The sequence below is a fragment of the Canis aureus genome, chromosome 15, assembly GCF_053574225.1.
Source record: "Canis aureus isolate CA01 chromosome 15, VMU_Caureus_v.1.0, whole genome shotgun sequence".
Taxonomy (NCBI): domain Eukaryota; kingdom Metazoa; phylum Chordata; class Mammalia; order Carnivora; family Canidae; genus Canis; species Canis aureus.
This window is the reverse complement of record NC_135625.1, coordinates 58,253,831-58,273,441: the sequence shown is the minus strand read 5'-3', so window position 1 is coordinate 58,273,441 and position 19,611 is coordinate 58,253,831. Positions and strand designations below refer to the sequence as shown.

Sequence of the window (19,611 nt, the reverse complement as noted above, 5' to 3'; positions counted from 1 at the left end):
CTCCGCCTCCTCCTCCTCCTCACAGGCCGTTAGGATGACCCGCGGGAGACGGAGGGCCGGAGGGCGGGCCGGGCCGAGGAAGCCTCCTCAGGCCCCGGGGATCCGCCTCCCGGGTGGCGCGGCCGGAAGAAGGGGATCTGTCAGCGGGAACCGTTCCTCGCACCGGGAAGGCTGCGCCCCGTCCGCTTCGCCAACCGCCTCGGCGCTCGTCGAAGGCGCCCAGCCCGCCCTCGCCTCCCCGCCTTTCTCTCCGGGCCCCCCCGCCCTACCCCGCCAGCGCCGGCCCACCTCAGCCTCAGGCCCCGCCCTCGCCCAGCAACTGAGGCCCCGGCGAGGAGCGCGCCGCCCAATCGCCGCCGCGCCTGGCCAGGGGGCGGGGCCTGCCCAAGCCCGCGAGGCTCCGCCGGCCGCGGCGGGAGGCTGGGAGGTGGGAAGGCGCTTGCCCAGCCCCGCCCCCGCCCCGGCCGCGGCCTCTGATTGGGCCTTGCTGTGCGTGGCGCTCCTCTAGGAAGATCAAGGGATCGTTTGTTAATGACGGACGGACTAATTGGGTCCGCCTGCGTTAGCCCCGCCCACGGGGGGCGGAGCTCCGCCGCCGGGCGCGCAGCGCGGCTAATTAAGTAACTTGCTTGCAGAAGTCTCGGTTTCCTGCTGAGGATCGGGGTCCCCGCAGGTGGGGTGAATATGGCGGAGGGTCAAAGGATGACCAAGTGGATGGAGACTGTGAAGAGCGAGCAAGCGAGGAATTTTATAGGTGGAGAAACGTGTGGATGGGACGTCGTGGGGGCAGCGTGGGCTTGCCGCCTGAGTTCGCGCCTCGCTCCCGTGAGTGATGGGACCTGATGCGGAAGGACGGATGTTCTCTTGCGCCTTGGAAGTGTTTAAAGAATTCCACCACCACCCCCAGTGAAAAAAAAAGGTGAAATCGATTTCTAAGTCGGCGACTTGCTTTTTAAATGAGGAGAGATAGTTCTGTCTCCGAGAGACTAATAGGTTAAGATTGTCAGAAAGTGTTCTTTATTGCATAAATAGGACAACAGTTGGAGAAACAAGTGAATTGTCAGGCCTTACGGATGTCCAAGTAATTCCTTCAATGACTTTTTTCATCCCCCACCCCGCCCCCACCTTCATCCCACCCCCTACCCCCCCTCGCAAGGTGCACATGCTTCCAGGTAGAAGGTACACACGTGTTTTTTGGTCAGGTTTGATCTGGTTGGTAGTGAAATGAAACAGAGGCCCAGCAAAGGTAGGTGGAGGCAAGCTTTTAATGGAATGCGCTCTCAGGCAAGGCAGCGCAGCCGGGGAAGTCGCGCCCAAAGAGAGTACCTGCGAGCTTTTTTTTTTTTTTTTTTAAGATTTTATTTATTTATTCATGAGAGAGAGAGGCGCAGAGACACAGGCAGAAGCAGGCTCCACGCACGGAGCGCGACATGGGACTCCATCCCCGGTCTTCAGGATCATGCCCGGGGTCTCCAGGATCACTGACCCACCCCCTGGGTCTCCAGGATCATACCCGGGGTCTCCAGGATCATGCCTGGGGTCTCCAGGATCACGCCCTGCGGAAGGCAGCGCTAAACTACTGAGCCACCGGGGCTGGCACAGGCGAGCTTTTAAAGGGGAGGGGTAAGAGGCTGTGTCCCAATGGGGTGATAGGTATTAGGGCCTGTTACTGGTGGAATGGTATGGGGCGATAACTGCTTGTGCCCTATATGGGGGTTTGGATAAGGTGTGGCTCCTGTTTCCTGCATAGGTCCTGTTTTCCAGTAAGGATGTGTCCTCAGATGGTCTGCTGGTGGCAGGAAAATCCCGAGGCGAGGGTGACAAGACTGAGGGTCCACCACCACTTTGTTGGTGCCTCCCAATGGCCCTTGATCCCGCCAGCCCAACAGTTTTCACTCAAACAAATGGCCAGACTTTGGGGTGCCTGGCTGGCTCAGTCGGTGGAGCATGTGACTCTTGATCTCTGGATTGTGAGTTCAATCCCCATGTTGAGTGTAGAGACTACTTAAAAATGAAAACAAAACCCAAACTTTTAAGGAGCTTGAAGTATAGAAACGGGGTGGGGGAAACAAGACTTTTGTACACACATGTAAAAAAAATTCTATGAAAGTGGCATTTTTAAGTAACAAATGAAGTAGTGCTGGACCTTTGAGGAAAGTGGAATTGGGGGTGGGGGGTCAGAAAAAGCCTTGTTAAAATGGAAATGATCCTGGAAGAAAAAATGGCAACGAGGAAGGGCAAACTCTAGGCAACCTGGCCCTTCCTTACTTTTTCCAAGTTATTCCTTTCCTACCAGCTTTTCCCAAACAGATCCTAAATCCAATCAGTACAGGCCTCTGAGAGTGAAGCTCTCCTTAATGGCATTTAAGGGCTAGCTATTTATTTGGTATAGTGGTGGTTTCTTAAACCTTAGTTTGCATAAGAATCACCCAGCAAGCTTACTTTAAAAGCTGGTTCTTAGGCTCATCCCCATATTCAATTTTAGAAGCTTCTGGTGATTGTGATCTGGGTGGTCCAAAACCACCCTTAGAGAAACAGAGGCCAAAAAAAAAAAAAAAAAAAAAAGAGAAACAGAGGCCTGTCTCAAATTTCTTAACCCGCCTACCATCCATCTATGATTTCATCCCTCTCTCATCCTATACCTCTTAAGCTGAAGCTCCCTCTACTCCTTCATGCACCACCATTTTAATGCCTCCCTGCTTTGCATATGCTGTTCCCTTTGTTTTGGAATGCTTTTCCCCCAAAATTCAGACTTATCGATTGTCACCCTAAACCACCTCAGAGGAAGTTCTTTACTCTTTCCCCAATACTCATTCTGTATCCCATATTTTTATAGCTGCACCTTGCAAATCTTCGTATCCTAGGAAAGCAAATTCTGCATTATAAATTAATGTTTTAATATGCTAATAATTTATTACAGAGATGGTATACAGGATTCAAGCAGATGAAAGACAAGTGCCTTTTATTCCGTTTGATGATGATGGTGGAGAGGGAAAAAATAAGGGGTGAATTATGGAAGCTTGTTTTTGGAGATTCCATGCAATTTGATAACAACCCACTAGTTTCTCAAATCATCATAGATAATCAGTTTCAGAGAAAATTATCTTCCATATTCTTAGGCTTCCTTGTCTCATGTAGTGAAAACAATCATGTGTTTTACTTTGTTCAAATGTATATGGCTACTGGTCTCTTTAATTCCAGAAAAGGAATTTATGGGTTTTTTGGTGTTTTTATAATGTGATTTTTCTTATCTAGATATTGTCCTCCCAAGTGTGTTGCAAAATCATTTCAGAGATCTACAGTATTTTAGATGATTCTTCCTTAATTACAGCTCTCATCTATATCCCCCTCTTGTTCTATAATGTCTCTGACTCCTGGGAAGCCTGGGTGGCTCAGCGGTTGAACGTCTGCCTCTGGCCCAGTGTGTGATCCTGGAGTCCCGGGATCGAATCCCCCATCAGGCTCCCTGCATGGAGCCTGCTTCTCCCTCTGCCTATGTCTCTGCCTCTCTCTCTCTCTCTCTCTCTCTCTCTCTCTCTCTCTGTCTCTCATGAATAAATAAGTAAAATCGTAAAAAAAAAAAAAGTCTCTGACTCCCTACTTGATCCAAGTGTGTGCTTGATCCAAATCGTGCTGTGCACGATTTCAGCCCTATCTGATCTTCCTGCCTGCTCATGCTGCTTACCCATATCCACTCTAAGCTCCAGCCTAATTGAATGGCTTGTCATTATCTAAACTGCGCTAAGGGCACCTCAACGATCCCTCTGACAGAGGAGGTAATATTTGTCTCTGTTGAAAGAGAAGGGACTCTGCAAGGAGAACTAGAGGATTTGAGGCTAGTGAGGATTTCTCATGCCCACCCCTTACATGGTACTGATGGATGGAAATTCCAGATCTTCCAGGAAAGTTTAACAAAATAATTTTTGAGTGGAACTCTTTGAGATTATGATGCATGTCTAGGCAAGGAAGGTGTGAGATAACCCCTTTACCCAATCTTCTATAGCTATGGAGGAATAAGGAAAAGATTTCTTTTTCTTTTTTCTTTTTTTGGAAAAGATTTCTAAACCTTCAGTAGTAGCTGAGAGGTTTGGATAACTTGTGACCCGATTGTTAACATAAGGAGGATGCCTTGTGCAGGGACCAAAGACTGTCTCGTTATCTCAGTGGCTTCCACAAAGGTGCCAGCAGGCAAGAACCAAGCAAGGCACATTCTGTGTATGCCTTCATGAACTGATGTCCTAGGACCCAGTATCCCTCCCACATATTCCATGGCTCTATTAAACCCTTGGATCTTCAAATTGGCCCTGGATGGAAAAGAGGATGAATATTGTATTGATGGATTTAAAATCCAAAATGATGACCAAAACCAAAATGGAAATAAAACAAACCTAAAGTAAGTAAGAATATGAATAGATTGTTTTCTGCCATCGGGAAGATAAAAAGTTATTTTAAAAAAAATTATAGTCTACATACTACTTGGGGTTATAATAAAGGGTTAACTCAGTGATTGTGGGTTGCTCAAATCCTGCACATTCCAAAGAAAGAACTGGTCCTTGATGGGCTCTTGGGAGATGCTCTTTGAACCTTTATCCTACCTGATAAGAGGGTTGCTGTATGCCAGAGGCTTTGGCCTTACTCTTATCAGTTTGATCATAGTTCATACTAACAATATGACTTATGGCTCACGCTGCTTTTTTATACCCGAGGCTCTGGGCCACGGTATGAGTTTGACCCCTGGGAAGACAGGAGTCTGAGTAGCTACGGTCAGTTACCTGGGTACCCCATGCCGGTGTGACTGACCTCCAGTTAAAATCCTGGATACCAAGTCTTAGGTCAATTTCCCCTGCTGGCCACACTTTACACATGGTTTTACACATTGTTGTTAGAGAATTAAGCCTGTTGGTGAGACTCCACTGGCAGAGGACACTGGAAGCTCACTCCTGGTTTCTCCTGGGGTTTGCCTATGTGACTTTTTCCTTTACTAATTTCAATCTATATCCTTTTGCCCTAATGATTTGTAACTGGGATATAGATACTTTTTCTGATTCTTACCTATCCTTCTAGCTAATTGTTGAAACTGAGGGTGGTCTTGGGGACAGCCAACACAAAGGGCATGCCATTCCTCCTACTGGATTGTAATTTCTTAAGGTTAAGAACCATCTCCTCTCTTTTGTGTTTCTTTAATATCTCACAAATCACATGGAAGCAAAAAAATCTAGAGCTTGGTTCCTCCTGTTTTATTTGTTCCACCCTTTGTTTCAGTCCAACCCTTGGCCTCAATTTTTTCTTTGCTCAATGGTTTTGTTGGCTTGTTTGTTTTTTGCTTCTTGTGAAGCAAGAAGCTTCTGCTGAAGAGGAGGGCCAGGGAGAGATAATTGCAGTGATTTCCCTTTCCCATTACTTCCCCTCTATAGTCATTTTTTTTCTTCTAGGTAAACATTGTTTTTCCAACATGAAGTATGGAGGAAAAGGAGTCTCGGAAGGGCTGGGGTCTGACAGGAGAAGGGGTGTATCTATTCCCTGGTATGAAGGACAAGAGTAATGAGGTGAGATGTAAACTGAGTATTGACTCACTATGCTTTATGAAAAGAAATGTTTACAGACAGCTGGAGCAAGTCAGCTTACATGCTGGGAGCAATACCTGTGCAGACCATTCTGGAAATATCTAAGGGCAGAGAGAAGCCCCACATTTTAATATTTGTCCTGCTCTGTGGAAGCAGTTTTATTCGAGTTTATTATGAGATTAGGAACTGCAGAGGGGAAAAAGAAGAAAGAAGCAATGGAAATCTCATAGATCAAGAGCAATCAGATGACCAAGATAAAAAAAAAAAAAAAAGACTGTGAGAACAAGGAAGATAATAACAGAACAAATGAAAGAAAACAAATGGAATAAAGAGAAAAAGGAATAACACTTGCAGATAACAAGAGAACAAAAAGTGGAGTTGCTAGCAGCTGGAAGAATGAGGAGATTCATGACACTCTGCAGGGAAGGGGCAAATAGGTGAGAAATGAGTGCGTGGACCAAAGTGGGGGTTTGAAAGGACTCTGAAAATTATGATGTGATTTATTCTGAGAAATAACTTATAAAAAATTTATCCTAGCACAACTCAACATCAAACAGAGCCAGAGCAGAAGCCATTTCTACTTTCCAAGAAATATTTCACTTGATAGAATTCATTGTATACATTTGGACTTTTGAAAAGTATCATTCTTTTGAGGTTTTTTCCCTAAAATTTATATAAAACAAATCTTCATTTGTTACATAGCTTTTGTTTGCTTTTATGATGGTGATACACATCAAGGATTACTTTTAGCTATGCCTGCTTGTCTGTTCTATAACGTGTTCTTAATTTAGCCGAAAGATGGCTGACATAACCTCCCCAAGCCCCACATGTAGAATTTATTGCTACTGGGGAGCATATTTTCAGAATCCATGTAAACATATTCTACACATACACAATGACACATACATAATTTGACATAACTAGAGTCATAAGAAACATGATTTTAGGATTTTTTTTAAATCAATGCTATGGACTGAATTGTGTCCTTTAAATTCACATGTTGAAACCCTAATCCCATATGTGACTGTTTTTGGAGATAGGGTCCTTAAGAGTCAATTAAGATTAAATGAGGTCAGGGATGCCTGGGTGGCTCAGTGGTTGAGCATCTGCCTTTGGCTCAGGGTGTGATCCTGAAGTCCCCAGATCGCGTGCTACATCAGGCTCCCCACAAGGAGCCTGCTTCTCCCTCTGCCTATTTTTCTGCCTCTCTCTCTCTCCGTCTCTCATGAATAAATAAATAAAACATTTTTTTAAAAAAGATTAAATAAGGTCGTATGAGTAGAGACCTAGTCTGATAAAACTGGTGTCCTTATAAAAGTAGGAAGAGACCAGAGTGCATTCTTTCCCCCTCCTCTTCCCCAAGCACATGCAACATGGAAAAACCATGTGAAGACCTAGCAAGATGACCATCTGCAAGACAGGAAGAGAGCTCTTATCAGAAACTGAATTGGCTAGAACCTTGATCTTAGACTTCCTAGCCTCTTGAACTGTGAGAAATAAGCTTCTGTTATTTAAATCCTCCTGTTGGTAGTATTTTATTACAGTGGGTCAAGAAGCCTAAAAAACCCCAACAATACAGGTAGATACCTGTAGATTTATCAAATCACTTCAAATGATTACTTATGATTCCATTATACAAAATTTATAATTACAAAACTATATTGACTGACATATAAACCTGTATTAATTAGCTTATGGGCTAAGCTGGTATGACAATTCCAGCCCCTCAAACAATATCAAGTTTATTTTTCTTTTATGTAATATGCCCTAGTGTGCGTCTACAGCTCTGCTTCTCAATCATTCAAGGCAACATTTCCTTCTAGCTTATTATTCTGTCATCCCTTAAATTGTTGTCTTTGTCAACATGGCCCAACCGGGCCCACAAACACTATGTTTTCACTGAGAAGAGAGAGGAACTGACGATTTCCATCAAGTAACACAAAAGTTAGGCATTTGCTTCCACTCACATTATGTTGTCACGGAGCCACACCTAGCTTCAAGGTAAGCTGGGAAATGTCTTCTTCAGTGTTGTAGTCATACGTCCTAAAACTTGGCAGAAGTAGACATCCTATTAGTAAAGGGATAAGGGAAAATTGAATCGGGTAGAAGGGGGCAGAAATTTGTAATCTGACATATGACTAGTTTTCAGCATTTCACTTATCTCTGTGAACTTACACTGAATTCCTAGAAGTGAAATTCCTAGAACAAAGGTTGCACAATTAATATTTTTATATTTATTGCCATACAACCTTCAGAGATAATTTATATTACAATCCCACCAATGTTGTATGTGAATACCAATTTCCCCACCTCTTTGCCATTATTCTAATTAATCTTTGCTAACCTGAATGTCTAAAAAAAGGTAACTCAATATTGATTTTATTTTCATTTCTTTAATTAATCCTGAGACAGAACATATCTTCAGATATATGGGGGGCATTTGTATCTTTTTCATTTGTGATTACCTAATCATGGCTTTTGCCTATTTTTTCCTTTGAGTGCTCATCTTTTTTCTTATTGATTTGAAAGGGATTGTTGTTTTTCTTATACCATATCTTGCTAAGAGGTTTTTCCTATGTGTCATTGGTCTTTTAATCTTGCACATTTCTTATTCCGTTAGGCAAAATTGTTAACTTTTTAATGTAGTCAAATTAATCATTTTTTGGTTTTCTGGCTTTTGATATTGTGGCATATTCAGAAATGCCTTCCATACAGAGATTATATAAGTATGATCTTCTAAGCTATATATTTTAATGGATAACACATCTGTATGGTGTAAAAATAAAAATAGAAAACTACACAGTGAAAAATCTTGCTGCTATGCATGGCCTCTTCGATCTCATTAACCTCATGACCCTCCTCCTCCTCTAGAAAATCCACTATAAACTCATGAAAGCAGAAAAGGAAAAAATATATTAGTATTACTTTGACCTCATGGACCCCCTGAGATAGCATTAGAAAACTTGAGGAGTTCCCAGACCACATTTGGAAAACCACTGAGCCAGCCCCTTACTAGCAGGAAGAAGACTTCATGAAAGCTCGCTGAACAGATTCATTTATTAAATAATTATGTACTTATTTAGTGATTTATAATTTTTACAACCCTTTCCATGTGACTGTTCCATAGTATTATTTCTTTTTGAATTAAGCAATTATGGAGGTTTGGAATGAAGACTAATATACTCCCACATATACTCCCACCTGGCTCTAACACTCCTCCTCGTGGTCACCACGGTAGCAGTTTATTGCATGTATATACTTTTTCTGTTCATGTGTATTCACATATACATGTATATTGGGGGTTTCGTGTGTCTTCATATATACATGAATATTGGGGGTTTCATGCATATTCATATATACATGAATATTGGGGACTGGGTTTCTCACTCCCCTCCCTTACACAAACACATTTGAATAAGATTGTGCTGTCTAGATTGTTTCTATAACTTGCTTTTTTTTTACTTTACAGTCTGAATATCATTTCAAATTTTTACACATAAATGTACTTCATTCTTGATAACAACCACGTAATAGAGTAACAGCTCTGTGATGTGAACATTTGTTTTTTAGGGGGAGGAAGGAAAGGAAAACCAAATTTTTTCTTGTTTCCATATGGATGACCAGTGATACCAACAACTTTCATTAAATGGTTCATCTAAAAAAAAAAAAAAAAATGGTTCATCTATTTCTTCCTAATTTGAAATGCTACCTGTAGCTGTTACCAGATTTCCATATATGCATGGATCTGCTTCAGATACTGTTTAATTAATTGATTTGTCTCTTTCTGACATTCTTTTGATTTCTATATCTCTATGTCTTGCTCTCTAAGAGTAAGTCTACTTTCCCTTTTATTTCTCTTTTCAAATTGTTTAGAATATTCTTATATATTTACTAGTCTATATAATTTTTTTCATAAGGAAACAAAATATCTTTATTACCTTCCATAATGTATTTAGAGATTTGCTTCTCAGAAGCAATTTGAATAGGAATACAAGTACTTCTTTTTTTTTTGCATGATCATATATATTCTAGTCAGAATCTATAATGTAAACTTAAAACAAAGAAATACCACATCACTATCCATGTGTATTTTGTGATCAGTTTGTCAAGTTCTTTAAAAAAATCTAATGGTGACTTTTAAAAATGAAATTAAGTATTTTCTAACAGGAAATACATGGGTCTGATGCAAAATTCAAAGTGTATGTGTGCACGCTGGAAAATAGTCAAAGCAGACAGCACGTAGATGCTAATGGCTAGTAGAAAATGAATTAATGATCCTTATGTTCTTAGTTTAACGATTAATTCTGTCTTTGGTCTGTACCTCTATTTTTCTCTTATTTTTATTATAGTTAATGGTATATATACCATTATGTATCTCTCTCCCCAACTGAAATGTGAACTTCCTGGGGACAGTATTGTGTTCACTTCTCTTTGCAGCTTGGTGTCAAGAATACAGCCCAAAATCTTGGGATACCATTAAGGAGAGAGAAAAAGCTGATTTTGATAAAGAAGAAGGTGACCTATATTGAGACTGGGATCTAGCAGGAGTAGACACTGAAAACTGAAAATAATCATCACTTAAAATATATAAACAAGCATCTGCCTCCTAAAAGGAGAGACTTGATATATTTGGAGGCAAACCATCCCTGAGTTCCAGGTAAACCTAACTTTGCTTTAGTTGTGCAAATGCAAAATAAAGACCTTTTGGAATGGAGCTGTGGTCTAGGAGCTAAAGTACTCTTCGTAGTTCTATGACATTTTCTTCATGCTAGAAAGAACTGCGTATCTGAATATTATGTTTCCTTTAGATCCTCATTCAGAGAAATGTTTGCTTCCTAGATTCCAACCATCCTGTGTAATTACATCTGCATATTCTTGGGCCATATCTGTAGTTACACCATTTATACTTAGTTGCCTACGGGAAATTAAAAGACCCTGAAGATTGCTGAAATAATATGTAAGCCTGGTCATCTCTTCATGGAACTGTGCTGATCTTGGTGCTGTCTGACACTGATTGGCCTGTTGATAGCACATGGTTTTACTCATGATGGACTATCCTGGACTCTGATGACACTAGTGATATTGGGTGGCTGTATTCTTGTATACCACAATACATAGCATACTGAAAACACATGAAATATTTCTTGAGTAGATTAGATATGGCACACCTGGGTGGCTCAGCAGTTGAGCATCTGTCTTCCGCCAAGGGTGTGATCCCGGAGTCCCGGGATTGAGTCCCACATCAGGCTCCCTGCATGGAGCCTGCTTCTCCCTCTGCCTATGTCTCTCTGCCTCTCTCTCTCTCTCTCTCTGTGTCTCTCATGAATAAATAAATAAGATATTAAAAGAAAATTCTACTACCTTCAGAAGAATCCCAATCCTAATTCCTCCAAACATACTTTATTTAATCTTTTTTTAAAAAAAGATTTTATTTATTTATTCATGAGAGACACAGAAAGAGGCAGAGACACAGGGAGAGAAGCAGGCTCCATGCAGGGAGCCTGATGCGGGACTCCTCCCTGGAACTCCCGGATCATGTTCTGGGTGTAAAGGCAGGCGCTAAACTGCTGAGCCACCCAGGCATCCCAGTAGTAGAATTTCTAGTCTGCTGGGAAGAATTCTATCCACAGAGAAGAAACAGGAATATAGGATATTGAGGAAGGAAAGCTGAATTCTACTCTGAACTGCAAATAATTAATATCTACACTCCAGGACCATTGGACTGGAGCTGGTTTGTTGTGTTATGTTGGTTCTTGGCTGGCAAAAACTGATTGCCAAGTTTTCAAGAATCTTGCAAGCTGGTTGTTAGACTATTAGTAGCTTAAAATTGGCCCTGGTGGGAGTATTTTTACTATGGAAATCTATCAGATAGAAGCAAACATCGCAATGGGCTTTTTCTAGCAGGTAGAAGCAAACACTGAAATGGGCCTCTCTCCCCCTAGAGAGCTAGTTGTTAATCATCTACAGGCACATTACTGACTCTAGGTAAAAGAGATGGACTCAAACACATTCCTCATTTGCCTGGGACAGTCTCATTATACTGCAGTTTTCCTGATGTAGGTATTAATAGCTCCGCTTTCACTGCTGAAATATCTACTTTGCACAATATATATTTGGTTATTCTAGCTCAAGGGCACTCTTATGCAGCAGTAAACTGTCCTCTGGTTTGTGGTCAGGCTCAGGGACTCCTTAGTATAAGACCCCAGTTGAGATTTGGACCTACAGAGTTTGAGAAACACCACATTCAACTATCCTCTTGTTTAACATCTTTAATTCATTCTCCTAAATACAGTGCTAATTAAAAATCCATTTTCAGGGATCCCTGGGTGGCGCAGCGGTTTGGCGCCTGCCTTTGTCCCAGGGCGCGATCCTGGAGACCCGGGATCGAATCCCACATCGGGCTCCCGGTGCATGGAGGAGCCTGCTTCTCCCTCCGCCTGTGTCTCTGCCTCTCTCTCTCTCTCTCTCTCTCTGTGACTATTATAAATAAATTAAAAAAAAAAAAAATCCATTTTCAAAAAAATAATTTTCACTAATTTTAATGGGAAGAATTATGATGCCTTAAATCCCAGCCCAAGATCTTATATAATTTTTGCAGAAAAATATAACAACTAAATAATACAAATGTGTATAAGTAACAAGTGATAATTTGAAAATAAACAAACATGATTTGCATGTAAAACCTAATGTAATGAAGGTTTTTTTTTTTTTATAAATTTTTATTTCTTTATGATAGTCACACAGAGAGAGAGAGAGGCAGAGACACAGGCAGAGGGAGAAGCAGGCTCCATGCACCGGGAGCCCGACGTGGGATTCGATCCTGGGTCTCCAGGATCACGCCCTGGGCCAAAGGCAGGCGCCAAACCACTGCGCCACCCAGGGATTCCGATGAAGGTTAATTGTATTTGCCAAAAGATGAATTAAAGACCTGGTGGTGGGTGGAGAAGGAGGAAGGAGGGGAATCTAATGGACTTTCAGCCAGACATTCTGGGTCAGAGTGAGACACACTTGGTAATTTTCTCTTTCTTGAGACTACAACCAGAAGCAGCTTCTTTGGTGGGCATGATCAATTTCCCAAAATATATGACTGATTCAGAATTTTTCTTTATCTTCTCATAATTTGCAAAACCTTTATATACAATATGATGAACTCTCCTTTTAAAACGTTCAAAGTAGGGATCCCTGGGTGGCGCAGCGGTTTGGCGCCTGCCTTTGGCCCAGGGCGCGATCCTGGAGATCCGGGATCGGATCCCACGTCGGGCTCCCGTTGCTTGGAGCCTGCTTCTCCCTCTGCCTGTGTCTCTGCCTCTTTCTCTGTGACTATCATGAATAAATAAAAAAAACATTTAAAGTATCTTATTTTTTCTCCCTTTTCATTCTGTTTATCACACCCGCCTTTGTTGAATAGCTAGGTTTCTCATTCTTCTCTTCTTTCTGTACCATTTCCTTTCCACCAATATTTGAGCTTTTGTAGGCTCATACTATTTTGTACTTGCAATGCTCTTAAAAATAAAGTCATAATACAAAAAAAACCCCTTTAGGACAAAATGAAGGCTAAACAGAAAATCACTTCAAACACACTGAAGAATTCCTCTCAATGCGTGTGAAAAACAGACACAGTACAAGTTAAACATAGCACACAGGATCTGTTCCACATGATACTCTACCTAGAAATTGTGTCAAGTGAATTGGTGAGTGGGTCTTTGTCTAAAATGAAAATATCAAAATGCTGCTTATAGAATATTTGTTTAATGTTTTTGAGTGAAAATATGCTATACTGGAAAAATGACTTATCAGAAAAGTGACATTATGGCTATCGTGGTGGAAAGTTGTATACTGAATTGACACTACGGGTCAAGAATGATAAATACAAAAAATTTAGCCTGATGTGTTAAATTCCATCCTGAAATCATTAAGCATTTAGAAAAGTCTTATCAAATGTTCCAGCCAAGTCTTAGCTGCCATCATTGGGAATGGAAGGAAGTGTGCATGCCCACACTTGAAATGGAGCAAGAGGAGAGAAGAGGGGGCGGCTATGTAGAATACAAGGGAACAAAAAAAAAAAAAAAAAAAAGGGAATACAAGGGAACTAGCCATCCTTAAAGCCTCTAAAGAGAAGATGAACAAATCAGATATAAAAGACTAAGAGTCAGATGGAATCAAACTTTTCAAAGGCCACATGGAAAGCTGGAAGACAGTGGTGAAAAGACTCCAAAACCCAAAGATACAGATGCAATGAAACACCGGGACACCTGCACCCCAATGTTTCTAGCAGCAATGTCCACAATAGCCAAACTGTGGAAGGAGCTTCGGAGTCCATTGAAAGATGAATGGATAAAGAAGATGTGGTTTATGTATACAATGGAATATTACTCAGCCATTAGAAATGACAAATAACCACCATTTGCTTCGACGTGGATGGAACTGGAGGGTATTATGCTGAGTGAAGTAAGTTAATCGGAGAAGGACAAACATATGGTCTCATTCATTTTGGGAATATAAATAATAGTGAAAGGGAATAGAGGGGAAGGGAGAAGAAGTGGGTAGGAAATATCAGAAAGGGAGACAGAACACAAAGACTCCTAACTCTGGGAAATGAACTAGGGGTGGTGGAAGGGGAGGAGGGTGGGGGCTGGGGGTGAATGGGTGACAGGCACTGAGGGGGGCACTTGACGGGATGAGCACTGGGTGTTATTCTGTATGTTGGCAAATTGAACACCAATAAAAAATAAATTTATTATTTAAAAAAAGAATTATAAAGAAAAATTATTACCAATCCTGAAATTGTTTCTAGATTCACTTGATTTTTAAAAAGATAACATCAGGGTGCCTGGGTGGCTCAGCAGTTGAGCATCTGCCTTCAGCACAGGGCATGATCCCAGGGTCCCAGATGGAGTCCTACATCGGGCTCCCTGCATGGAGCCTCCTTCTCCCTCTGCCTCTGTCTCTGCCTCTTCTCTCTCTCTGTGTCTCTCATGAATAAATAAAAAAAAGAGAGAGAACATCAGTCCATAGCTCTGTGGTTATATGAATTCCTAACCCCTCACAAGCCTGAAAACTAATCTCATAGGAAAACTGTCTCTGCCCTGTTTTAACATTAGAATCATAGTAAAATATTGCTTGTTACAGATGTTATGACAGGATGCCCTAAAAGGTTGTGAGGTCTTCCTGGAGTAGCCCGGCCCCTCTCATTCCTGCCTCTCAAGGAGAACTCATTCTCCTTTTCAGAACTTCAATGTCACTTATTTTGTATTATGATTAATTGTCTCCTCATTATATTGTAAGGGTCAGAAGCTCAGCTTAATCATCTTACTACACCCACTTGCCTAGCATAGGACCTTGAACACGGTAGGTGCTCAATAGCCATGAGTTGAATGCTCCTATACCTGGAGTTATTTTTTATCTTTGGAAATCTGTTTAAAAACTTTTACATTATTTCAGACTTCCTCCCCAACACTACTCCTATCTCAAGGTAAAAAGAGAAAAATTTCTCTTAAAACCATGATTTCCTACAATTTGTTGCATAGGAAAAAAAAAATAATGTTGAAATCCTGAGGTCCGATCACACTTCATCCTCAATAATATTTTCCTTCTTTCATGTATGTATCAATCATTAAGAGAAATAACTATTCATTACATTCAATTCATTATTCATTGCTCATAAATATTTGAATGGAATCACTCCAAATGAGATTTGGTAATAAAATATGCAATTTGAAGTCTTGCTTTCTATCAGAATAGTTGATTTCAGAACTTTTCAGAGCTTCAAGTGTACTCTTGTTCTAAACTTTACAATGAACAAATCCAGGTTGACCCTCATACTGGTGAGCATTTGTTCCTTAGAATTGGAAAAGTATATTCATTTAGCTTCTCTAGACTGCATGACCAGAAGGTGCTATCTGCCATTTCTTTTTATAAAAGCGTAGTACTATAAAAGTATGAGTGTGCTGGTGAAACTATAAATCAGTTCAATTTGAAATATGTAGCAAAAATCCTTTTGTTAAGTTATTCATTTATTTATTCACTTAAGTAATGTCTACACCTGATGTGGGGCTCAAACTCATGGCCCTGAGGTTAAGAGTCACATACTTTTCTGACTGAGCTAGCCAGGCACCCCACAGCAAAAATTTTAATTGCATGTAGACATATGACCTCAAAATTCTACTCTTAAACTTTATTTTATGGAAAGGTATGCACAAATTTAAATAATTGCATATGTACAGTTTTTTTTAAAAAAGTCACAGCAATAGTTATGATAGCCAAACAAGTAGAAATAACCCATAAACCAGTACTAAGTTTGCTTAAATAAAATGTGTTGTGATCATGTAATAAAATGCTATGTAGCCTTTAAATATTCTCTTGTCAATAGGTGAAATACTAAGTTTCAAAAGACAAACAAAAAGAGGAAGAAGGAAAGAAGGAAGGAAGGAAAGACCTGAAAGTCTATATACCAGAAGTTTATATTTCACTGTTTTTTTCCTGAGTGAGAGTGCAGGTGATTTTCATTTTCTTCTAGATGTTTTTCTGCTTTTCTAAGACTCTAGACAATACTAGGCAACAGATTTTCTAAGTAAAAATGCAAAGCAACCCAGAGCATACCCTAATGTCAACTATGGACTTTGAATGATAATGCTGTGTCATTACAGGTTCATCAGTTGTAATAAATGTACCACTCTGGTAGGGAGTGGTGATAGTGGGGGAAGCTATATATGTGTGAGAGTAGGGAGTATATGGGAAATCTCTGTACATTCCACTCAATTTTGCTGTGAACCTAAGACTGCTCTAAAAATGAAAGTTTATTAAAATAAATATAAATAAATAAATAGGGAATAAAAGGGGAGGAAGTCAAAGCATTAGTAATGGTGTTGGGTAAAGTAATAGATCCAGTAACTAATCTCCTGATTTTGTTAATCATCTCTATCCTGCTTGTCTCTTCTTACTCTCTAAATTATATCTTCTTTAAAACATTGGAACTAGGGATCCCTGGGTGGCGCAGCGGTTTGGCGCCTGCCTTTGGCCCAGGGCGCGATCCTGGAGACCCAGGATCGAATCCCACGTCGGGCTCCCGGTGCGTGGAGCCTGCTTCTCCCTCTGCCTGTGTCTCTGCCTCTCTCTCTCTCTCTCTCTCTCTCTGTGTGACTATCATAAATAAATAAAATAAAAAATAAAATCACAAGATTAAAAAAAAAAAACATTGGAACTATGCATAACTATAAGTTTATCTTCTATATGATTCTTTAAATAATTTATGAAACATTTTACTGTTTAAGGGAAGTAAAGGTGTCTCAAAAATTTTTTTTTAATTTAGGACCTTTATTAACAGGTGCTTGCCGTTTGTTGGAAGAACATTGCAGGAAGGAGAGAGGGGAGATGCAACTAGCAAAATTCAGAAAAAGGGAAATTTTATACAAATACAAATAACTGGGATACCTGGGTGGCTCAGTGGTTGAGCATCTGCCTTGGGCTCAGGTGGTAATTCCGGGATCCCTTAGGGAGCCTGCTTCTCCCTCTGCCTATGTCTCTGCCTCTCTCTGTGTGTCTCTCATGGATAAATAAAATCCTTAAAAAAATACAAATAACCTGGGTTCTTCAACATCTACAACAACATGACAGAGAGAGAGAGAGAGAGAGAGAGAGAGAAAGGGAGACTATAGTTAAAAGAAACCTAAGAAATATGTCAATCATGTGCAATGGGAAAAACTTTTTTGTATCCTGTAGAACAAAACAATTGTAAAAATCAAACATGATGAGATAAATTGTAACCTGGCTGGATATTATATTATTTAATGATATAAAGAAGTATTGTAAATGTTTCTTAGTGATATTGAAGGGGAGAGAGAGAGAGAAGAGATCTTAGAAATACAAACTCAAGTTCTGTAGGGGTGAATAATTTCCCTCTATGCTCTTAGATTCTCCAGCTGGATCTGCAAAATAAACTGACAACAGAATGATTAACATGACAAAAGGCACACACATTTATTTGATATTAAGAGATTTGCACAGCATGAGGGGACTTCATAGAAGAGAAGCTTGGAGACATTTATACCATTTTGGCACAAGAGGAAAAATTAAAAGAGTGACAAGATACAGGAAAGAGGCTTTGAGCTTCAAGAGGTGGCAAATTGTAGGAAGGCAAGCATATGGAGGGAACTAGTGGTAAATAAAGGCTAGTTAGCAAAGTTTGTGTAAACTCTTTTTTGGTGCCCTCTCCTCTCATGTCACAGGTTGTTATTCTCTTCCTGGTATGGGAAAGGGGCATGCACCTTCCAAAAGGAAGATTTATGATCATTTCAGGAAGGTAGGGCGATAGCAGAAAGCTCATCCTGTGTCTGCTTTTTCCCCATTGCCTTCAGCTCAAAATAATCCTTATGCCAAGAGTGGCATATTTTGGGTGGCATATTCTGATCTTCTATATATCCATAGATGAAATTTGGAATTTACTTTAAAATGATCCAGTTTGAAAGAAATTAGTAAAATAAATAAATAAATAAATAAATAAATAAATAAATAAGCAACCCAGTTTGGAAGGGGGAGTATACAGGAGTATATATGAAAAAGATTGGTGATATGTTGATACCTTTTGAATCAAGGTGATAGGTACTAGGTCATTATATTATTCTCTCTTATTTTGTATATACTTAAACCACAATAAAATGTTTTAAAATAAAGAGCTCTTATAAACATTAGATTTTCCCACACGGTGTTGTAAAGAGTAACTTGGACATGAGAAGTCTAATAACTTGCGTCCAGATATTTTCCTGGTACTTAGTCTAAAAAGGTTATCTACCCACTTATTCTTGTTAGAAAAAAAACTGTCTATGAAAGAAATCTATGAACTGACCTTCTTCAAATTCTCTTGAGCAAGGTTTTTTTTAATTATTTTTTTTTATTGGAGTTCAATTTGCCAACGTATAGCATATCACCCAGTGACTTGAGCAAGACTGAAGGTAACTTTGACTATGCTTGCAATAAGCCGTTGCCTTGCCAATTATTTGAACAACCCTGAGAGGTAAAATATTAGCATGCCTATTTTTCAGATAAGGAAACTGAGATTCCGAAAAGTTGACTTCCTGAAGGAGAAAGAGTTCTCCTTGAAAAATTCAAAGAATGTCTAGTCAAACCCAGGTCATGTAGTACTTAGTCAAGTGCTATTTCTTCTGCACCAACTGCTTCTCCCCTACCCTCACTTCTTTGTTTGATGGAGGAAGATGTCAGTGATTTCAGCCCCACAGAAAGCAAAGTCTCTGCATCATCCTGTGTGTCTTTCTTAGCTTGGTCCTGTTCATTTGACTTGAGATATGCACAGTGAAAGAACAATCTTCCTCTTACTCTGTGTAGGTCATTCTATATGTGATCATTATATTATCACACATTGTAATATTCTATTACTAGAACTTTAGTACGGGCAAGATTACTTCATTCATGAGAGGCTGTTATAAGGTAACTCAATTCTGTTCATTTAGGGGAAAATCAATCTTTCAGATGGGAGGCAAAATGAATATGAAACTGTGGCTTGCAAAATATGACATTTCTTCTTTGCCAGCCAGATCTTTGATATCCCTTGTATTCTATGTTTAATCATTTAAAATTTTTTAATCCTTTTCAACTCTATTTGATGGTAACCAGAAAGGGCTTTTGTCCATTCTTGATCCAGAAAGTTAACATGGAAGCAGAGTAGTCCTGACAGGATTGTGGTAGTTGTAACTAAAGTCATATGTAAAGTTTTAACCCAAAAGGGGCACCTGGGTGGCTCAGTGGTTGAGCATCTGACATTGGCTCATGTGGTAATCCCAGGGTCCTGGGATCAAGTCCTGCATCAGGCTACCCATAGGGAGCCTGCTTTTCTCTCTGCCTATGTCTCTGCCTCTTTTTCTGTGTCTTTCATGAATAAATAAATAAAATAAAATAAAATAAAAAAAACATTTAATTTGATGGCACCAAATTCATTAAGAAGCTAATAGGAAGATAAAATGATATGTGGGGACAGCCCCAGTGGCTTAGCGGTTTAGTGCCACCTTCAGCCCAGGGTGTGATCCTGGAGATCTGG

At 40.2% G+C, this 19,611-nt stretch overlaps 1 long non-coding RNA gene across 1 annotated transcript; it reads left to right on the top strand.

Moving 5' to 3' along the window:
- Positions 1–364: 364 nt before the first annotated feature.
- LOC144284920 (uncharacterized) lies at positions 365–11,864 on the top strand. Its single transcript, XR_013353316.1, has 3 exons — positions 365–919; positions 5,433–6,001; positions 10,002–11,864. It is a non-coding gene; the product is annotated as an uncharacterized LOC144284920 (long non-coding RNA).
- The last annotated feature ends 7,747 nt before the right edge of the window (positions 11,865–19,611 follow it).